We start from the raw sequence: 9249 nt of genomic DNA on the forward strand, positions 1-9249 counted from the left end.
TAAATGATAGTTCCTACGTGTTGTTTTGGGCGTGAGCGACTACTAGTTTTATTGATGCCGTGAGGGGCTTATGATGTTCTGGACTGAGTGAGGCTTTCAGGCCTCGAGTGTGATGTGAGGAGGCTTTCAGGCCTCGAGTGTATTGTGAGGAGGCTTTCAGGCCTTGAGTGATATGTGAGGAGGCTTTCAGGCCTCGAGTGTGATGTGAGAAGGCTTTCGGGCCTTATGTTGATATAGCGCTTGGGCCGTAAGGGGCCCCTCCGGAGTCTGGACACCCACAGTGAGCGCGGGTACCCATGTGATTTGAGAGTGAGCCCGAGGGGCTGATACTATGCTGTGTGACTGAGATTGAGCCCGAGGGTCTGTTACTGTACTGAGCGATTGATACTGGGCCCGAGGGGCAGTTTTACTATTCACTATTCATTTACTGTTTTACCTGATTTACCTGTCTTTAAGAAAATGAGACTTCATTTGACCTTTTACTGTTTTATTGCTTAAAGTGATTTACTGCCTGATATAGCATTATCTTGTGCACTTATGTGTTTTCATGCCTTCAGTTATTATTTATTATTATTACTCATTGGGTCGGAGTACTCACATTACTCCCTGCACCATGTGTGCAGATTCAGGCATAGCAGAGTCCGCTCCTGAGCACTGATATTCTTCACAGACAGGCAGCGAGTTGGAGCTTCGCGGCAGCTGTTGACGTCCGCAGCCCCTTGACTCCCCTATTTTATGTTATTTCAGTTCCTTCAGACTATTGTATCAGATATTCTATTTCTCAGACTTATAGTAACTCTGTAGTAGCTCATGACTTGTGACACCCCGGTTTGGGCTGTGTCGGGATGGGTTCCTTTGCTATTGTCGTTGTTCTTGCTTTTATAACTGTTTATACGCGTTGTGGATCTATTAATGCTAAGAAATTGTTAAAAGAGGTGTTTCCATTTGTTCTGGCTGGCCATGTCTTCACGAGAGGCGCCATCACGTCCAGGTTTGGGAAATGGGTCGTGACACGCTCCATGCGGCGCAACAATGTTGTTTTCTCAGAGTAAATCTTTTCGTCCACATTTGACATCCGGACTTGGTCCTCGACCCCCGAACGTGATGCCGACTTAATTTCTTGGGCTTCTACTCAGACTTCAAAGCTCCAACTTGTTCGATTTAGCTCCAGATTAACTTTTATACTCGGAATCACTTCCTACAAGGCATAAAACACATCATAAGTGTAATTCACTATCATTTAACTCAAACACACGTGTAATACATTAATTATAGTACAATACTACGGCTAAAACACGAGTTTCTAGCCTACCATCAATAGTCAACATCGGCATAACCAACTAAGTCAAAGTTGTAACCTCTTGGATACCACATACACAAATCAGGAGTTTCCTTAAGATATTTGAGTATTACTTTGATTGCCTTTAAATGAGACGCCTTAGGATTAGCCTGAAATATTACATATAGACCAACACTGAGTACAATATTGGCTTCTTGCAGTGATATACAACAGTGCCAATCATTCTTCTGTACAGTTTTTGCTCCACACATTTTCCTTCTTCATCTAGATCCAACATTGTTGCAATGGATATAGGGGTATCAATTGACTTTGAAGAATCCATGTTGAATTTCTTCAAGAGTTCTTTGATGTATTTTTGCTGGCGAATCATGGTTCCAGTAGGTGTCTGTTTGATCTACAACCCAAGAAGGAAATTCAATTCACCCATTATGCTCATTTCAAACAAATTGCCCATCATTTCAGCAAATTCTTTGTACATTTCTTCATTAGTAGCCCTAAAAATATAATACCATCCATATATACCTGCACAATTAGAAGAGTCTTTCCCTTGTTCTTTAGAAATAATGTGTTGCCCACCTTACCCCTCACAAAGTATTGGGTAAAAGGAATTTTGTGAGCCTCTCATACGAGGCTCTTAGAGACTAATTTAGTCCATATAATGCCTTGTCCAATTTGAAAAATGGTTAGAGAACTTTTCACTTCGAAACCAGTGGGCTGTTTAACAAAAACTTCCTCTTTTAAGTAACCATTTAGGAATAAACTCTTTAAATCCATCTGATATAGAGTGAATTCCATATGTGCAGCAAAACCTATTAATATTCTAATAGCTTCCATTCTGGCTACAAGAGCAAATGTCTCATCATAGTCAATTCCTTCTTCTTGATTGTATCTCTGAACCACTAGTCTGGCATTGTTCCTTGTAATATTTCCTTGCTCATCCAGCTTGTTCCTAAATACCCATCTGGCACCTATAATAGTTCTGTTTTTGAGTCTTTTCACTAGATGCCAGACCTTGCTCCTCTCAAATTGATCCAGCTCCTCTTGCATGGCCATTGACCAATGGGGGTCCTTTAGGGCTTCCTTTATGTTTTTAGGCTCAATCCGTAAGAGAAATATAGTGATTGCACACGAGTTTATCATAGATGACCTTGTATACACTCCTGCATTTGGATTAGAGATGATATTCTCAAGGGGGTGTGAGCTTTTATGTTTCCATGGCCTAACTTGTATACCCTGAGATAGTTCAAGAAGGAGTGACCCAAAGGACCAGTGCCAATGGATGCAACTTCACATGTATGAGTATCAGTCAGTGTAGTTTCTTCTTTTTCCTGTTCTTCCTGATCACTTTCATCTCCCTCTTGATTGCATGATTCCCCTTTGGGTTGTTGTTCAAATTCTCCAAAAGTTCCTTCATCAAAGAGCCCTATATCATTGTCTTCATCCTGCAAACCTTTCTCAGCCATATGTTAGACTCATCAAAAATTACATGAATATTTTCTTCACGCATATAGTTCTTTTATTAATTACTTTGTATGCTTTACTATGTGGTGAGTGACCCGGGAAAACTCCATCACTTCTGTCATCAAACTTACCTAGAGCTTCTTTGCCATTGTTGTGCACAAAATATTTACACCCAAATCTCTTAGATGAGTGATGTTGGGCTTTCTTCCTCGAAGTAACTCATAGGGAATCTTCTAAAAAACGAGTCTGAGTATGCACCTGTTTAACAAGTAGCAAGCAATATTAACTGCCTCATCCCAAAAGCTTATAGGCAAACCTCTAGCAATCAACATAGTCCTACCTATATTTTCTAGAGATATGTTCTTTATTTCCACAACACCATTTTGTTGTAGAGCTTTGGGGGTGCAGAGAAGTTATGTTCTATGCCATGAATGCTACAAAATTCAAGGAATTTAGATGTTTCCAACTAAGTCCCATGGTTTGTTCTTATACTTGATACAACACTCCCTAGTTTCTATTAAATCATTCTGACAAACACACAAAATACATCAAAGTTTTCATCTTCAGATGCTAGAAATAAGGTCGATGTATACCTAGAGAAGTCATCAACAATCACAAACACATACTTCTTTCCTCCCCTGCTCTTAACTTTCATTGGTCCACATAGGTCCATGTGAAGAAGTTTCAGGGGATTGGAAGTACTGACAACTTTATTAGATTTAAACGATGACTTTACATGTTTATCTCTAACATAGGCATTACAGACTTTGTTTGATATGAACTGAACTTCTGGTAGCCTAAGGACTAGGTCATTTGCTGCCAGCTTCTGAGTCGCTCATAACCATCATTCCTATCACTTCTCTTCTGTTTGAATTTCTTCAATTTCCATTAGGTTAACCTCAATGTTTTCATTTTCGATATCAGCCTCCAAAGTCCTCCATATATCATGAGCAGAAATGCAAGAGTACACTTTGTAGAGAACACTACTTGGTAGACTTTTAAGAGCAGAACCTTTGCCTTAGCATTTTTCTGGATCATTTGACGATCCTCAACATCATATTCCTCCTCTCTCTTTATACTCTTGTTTCCATCACTATCCACCTTAGTGGGTGTAATTGGTCCATGATTGACAATTATCCATAGGTCAAAATCTGTAGCCTAAAGGAACACTTCCATACGCATCTTCCATTTGTCATAGTGGGGTCCATCAAACTGAGGGTGTTTCAATGTGCATTCCTAGCTGTATAAGAGGTTCAACTTCAACAACCTCGTGTAAATCGATCACAGAATAAATATTAATAGCCTCTTCCTCCTTCTCCCCTTTTTTTTATCACTTCCACTGTCTTCATATGCTACTCGAAAGACTTGTTTCATGGCCTTAGTGAACCCTTTGCCTAGCATTTTGCCTTTGTTTAGGCCTCGCTCTTTCATTTTTTCTCCTTTTCAGCTCTTTCTTTCTTCCACTCAATTTTGCACCTTGGATAGTCTTTGACTATGTGTTCTAGTTTGTTATACTTGTAACACCCATCATATAAAGACTTGTCAATCTGCTTAGGTTTGCCATTATTTTCTCTCTTAAATACATTCTTGGAATTCGTCATGAACTTTTTAAACTTAGAAAACATAGCTAGATCCAGTTCATTATTGTCAGACTCATCTTCTTCGGACGCTTTAAGAACCAAGGCCTTATCCTTCTTTGGTTCCTCCTTGCATAGTTCCATCTTTCTCATCTCATGAGCTTTTAAGTTTCCAATCAACTCGTCTAGTGAAATCTTATCCAATTCATTTGCTTCATGAATGGTTGTGACTTTTGATTCCCATGAAGCAGCGAGAATCCTTAGAACCTTGCTAACTAGTTCTTCAGAAGTGAATACCTTTCCTACTGTCTTCAGTTCATTTGTTATTATAGTGAACCTAGTCATCATCTCCTGAATAGGTTCATATTCCTTCATAGAGAAGAGCTCATAGTTCCTCATGAGAAACTCATTCCTTGATCTCTTCACTTGATTTTTTCCTTCATGAGAAGTCTGAAGTGCATCCCAGATCTCCTTTGCATTAGAGCATGCAAATATCATATTGTACTCATTAGTACCAAGTCCACAGATGAAGATCTTCTTGGCCTTTGCATCCTTTTCAATCATCCTGAAGTCCGCTGCTACAAATTCAGATGGGTCTTTGGGAACAATTTCATTTTGCCCATTTTGTTTTGTGGGAGTTATTGGTCCTCGATTCACTATTGTCCATTATTCATTGTCCTCAGCCTTTAGAAAATCCTTCATTCTTGCCTTCCACTGACTGTAGTATTTTCCGTTGAACAGAGGTGGTATAGTAGTTGACTGTCCTTCGTTAATTCCAGGTGGATCACTCATTTTCTTCCAAGATATCTCTAGGTGTCAACCACGTTTGAGAGATCCACTCTGATACCAATTGTTAATTTGAGTGCCTTCTGAAATTACTAAAGAACTCGGTTCTTTGCCTAACTTCTTACTCGTAAATAAAATAAATAGTAAACAAGAACAACAATTTTTACGTAAAAAATTACCCAGCTCAAAGGTGCAAAAAATTATGACCTATCATGTAGGATTTTAACTTCAACTTCACTAGAACAAATGAGTCAAATGTACTGATTACAAGACTTGCAAACCAATACCCATACGCTTCTCCTACTTCTACTACTTGAATGAATTACAAGCTACTCTAACTTGCACACTCAAATAATGACTCCGGCTAACTTGTTTGAATGGCATCAGAATACAACTCAATCTCCTAATACACATGAACTAACAGACTCAAGAAGAATACTGACTTTTAGTACACAGTAATGATCAACTTGAGTGTTAAACTGGAAATACTGTATGCCATTCTTCAGTTGATGTGCAAAAGGATAATCTTAACAGTCCATAAGGAAAGTATTTAACTTCCCAGTATTTTTCGAGATCTTTTGGAGTCCTACATGTAGTCAAATTCTTGTTTGGCAGCAATCCTAAAGTTCCACGGACTCCACAAATCTTGTGACTCTTGTCTATCAATTATGCGGGTAGATATTCTTGGGCAATAATCCTTACCACATCAAGAGTTTTTTCTAGCAATATCAGACTATAATAACTTTATGTAAAAGTTACTGCCTTATAAGAACCTTCAACAACTACCTTGAGGACCTAGTTCTTAGCACACGTTTAGCAGCTACCTCGAGGGCCTGGTTCTTACCACACATTCACTGTACACGCATGTGAATCATCAAAACCGCAATTCTCAATAAGAATATCAATATATATTAAGGTTGAGTAAACACTATCTTTGTAATTGAACATTGATGGATAGAGTTATCCCGCACTCTTAATGGTGGGAGATAGTTTGTACTTCGTGAAATTAATTGAGGTGCGTGTAAAATGGACCGAACACCATGGTTATATGGGAAAAAAGGTGATATATAAAATTAGTTTCTAATTGATCTCTGACATTGTGTTTTCTTTTCTTTATACGTTTTTTATATAGTAGAATTTCTCTTGTCCGTGGATGTAGTTTTAGTTAACCGAACTAATGTAAATATGTCTCGGTAATATCTTAACCGTATTCTTAAGCTTCAAAGTGTAGATTGAAAAAAAAATTGGACCAATTAAATTATCTGCTATAGTCTGCATTTCATTTTCTTTTTTCCCGGAAAGAAGGTTGTTAATCAATGTGTACGTCTTTTGTGTAAATAGAGAGAGCAATTCACTCAAATGTATAACGAGGTGGGTGATTCTCCCTCTAACAATGATGTAAGGTAACCAAATGTGGGAATATCATACACTTTATCGGATCTGATGAGGGAAAGCTTGGAATAAATAGCAAATCGAATCTTGTACAAAGATAATGTTTGTAGTTGCTTGAAAGTCAACTTTTCTAGAGAGAGCTTACCAAGATAAATATCACATGCCCCATCTTTATCTCTTTATTCCTACTTATATTGCACATACCCCTTACCTACTGAAAGTACAAATACAGAGAATATTCCTCTGAATATTTCTTTAAAATATCTTATTGCTAAACTAGTCGTTATTCCTACCCTTCGCTACTCGACCTCGACCTTTATGGCTTGCTTAGCGACTGCTCGTTGTTGGGCGTTGGTCGACCTCGGCCTATCCGTCCAAGTTGAAATACAGTCTTCTCACTTAACGATCTTCCCACGACTAACTTCCCAAGCCAGATTTCGACCCATATAGTTACTATATAGATATAAATTTTAATTATGCCTAGATCTTGTGTGTTCATACTTCCCGTACTCAAAATAAGGGAAGATTGGAGATAAGAAAGTTTAATGGTTGATAGTTTTCCACTGATAATGTCTCTGTACGTTAATTGGTCACGTCAAAAGGTACAAACCAAATAGAAGCTTGCCCAAAAAAGATCTGATCGACGATTTTCTTCAATTTTCCATTCTTCTACTTCCCCCCTTAATTTTTTAGAACTATGAAAATGTGAAAGTTCACTGGAATATTTTAGGTGGGCAAGCAAGAATAGCCACTTCTAAGCAGTTCCTACTAGGAATTATCATTCATGTTCTGTTTCAATATCTTCTCAGTTCATCTTTCAGAGTGTTGGTTGCTGGAAGAAACTAGGGAGAGAAATTTCTATTTTCGTTGTTGTTCCATTATTAATTACACAAAGTTACTCCAGAACCTGCATGTTCTTGGAGTTATGATTCACAACCTATTAATAAGAGTGTATGGAACAATCATCCAATATTTTTATAAATCTTAAAAGAAAATTTATTGATTATCTTTATCCCCTCATTCATCCATAACAATATCTGAAAACATCCTTTCGACATTTAATAGCTTTAAATGCGGTCTCTAAATCATTACTATCCATAAATCTTGGATCTAGGATTTATTATATTTAACTAAAATTTACCCATTATCATTTATTTAATTAGTTTAACAAAAAGGCTTAGCACTTTTTGGTCAAACAATTTGGCGACGTTTGTGGGGACTTTCTAGTTAAAAGTTCATTTTTTCTAGATCTAAAAAAAATGCAAAACGCACAAAACTTTGCAAAACCTCGTATCTCGTGTTTGCACAAATCTGACTTGGCAGGCAATGGAGAGGAAAAGAGAAAGGCGATTACTGATCTCACCGCCAATATCCTAAACACCATCGATGAAACTCACAGAGAGGACGACGAGAACGTGACACCAAGCACCTTACCTAGGCGAAGTGATTCACCCCCCTCATGGCAGCGTTATCGCTTCTCGTGGAAAGGGAGCCTCTACGTCCACCACGGAAGAAGCACAACCAGCGGTAAAAAAGCTACTAGAAGCATGGCTAACAAACACACTGAACAGTATACTCGACAAACCCGCTCAGAGGGTGAGTAGAGAGGGTGTGCAAGTCGACATCGCCACAACAACCAATGAGCAACACACCCAGCCTCCCTCGACAAGTATCACTCATTCTATTAATGATGCAGGTAACGACGCCCGTGCTGCCATCCTTAGAAAAATGAAGGATATGGAGAACGAGAACAAAGCACTCCGCCACCAAATGAGAGAGCATCAAGAAAGGGTAGATAAGATACCGGGTGCCCCAAAACTCCTACCAAAGCGGGACGCTGGCCGGTTTGTGGAACAACCGTATAGCGACGAAGCCGCCCCATACGCTATACCAAAAACTTTCAAAATGACTCCATACTTGAAAATATATGATGGCACGACGGACCCAGAGGATCATGTGACCCACTATGTCACTACAGTGAAAGGCAACGACCTCGCAAAAGAACAAGTATCTTCCATATTACTGAAAAAGTTTGGAGAGACCCTAACCGGCAGGGCCCTGACTTGGTACTCGCAATTACCTGTGCGCTCCATAGAACGTTCAAGGAAATGGCCGAAAAGTTCATCACCGCCCATGCCGGGGCCAAAAAAGCGGAGGCATGGGTGAACGACATATTCTCCATTAAGCAATCACCTGGCGAAGGACTCAGGGACTTCCTCGCCCGGTTCAACCGTGTAAGAATGACCCTTCCGAATGTATCTGAAGGAATGGCGGTGGCCACTTTCCAGAATAGGTTGAGCAGAAGTGGTTCGCAGGCGAACAAAAAGTTGCTAAGCCGACTCATGAAATATGCTCCAATCACTTGGGACGAGATACACAATGCCTACTGTGCTGAGGTAAGAACCGACGAGGATGATCTCAACGGACCTACTCAACGCCTGACCTCGGTCCAAGTGGAGTCTAGTAAAGATCGAAGAAACGACAGCAGAAGAGATCTAGCAGGACCACGACCTAATCGAGAAAGACATCAGCCTTACATCAGAGGCACTCTCATGCCGCCTCCACGTCACGACAAAGGTCCATCCAGGCCGTAAACGGGAATCCACCGAAATAAAAGAGGTATGCCCCCTTATTATCAGCTCACATTTTTTGTGTTTCCCTGTTAGAAATAGTCTACGCATTGGAAAAGCTCGGCCTAAAGGTAAAATGTCCACAAAAGATGAAGTCCGACCC

The sequence above is a fragment of the Nicotiana attenuata genome, unplaced genomic scaffold, assembly GCF_001879085.1.
Source record: "Nicotiana attenuata strain UT unplaced genomic scaffold, NIATTr2, whole genome shotgun sequence".
NCBI classification, from domain to species: Eukaryota; Viridiplantae; Streptophyta; class Magnoliopsida; order Solanales; family Solanaceae; genus Nicotiana; species Nicotiana attenuata.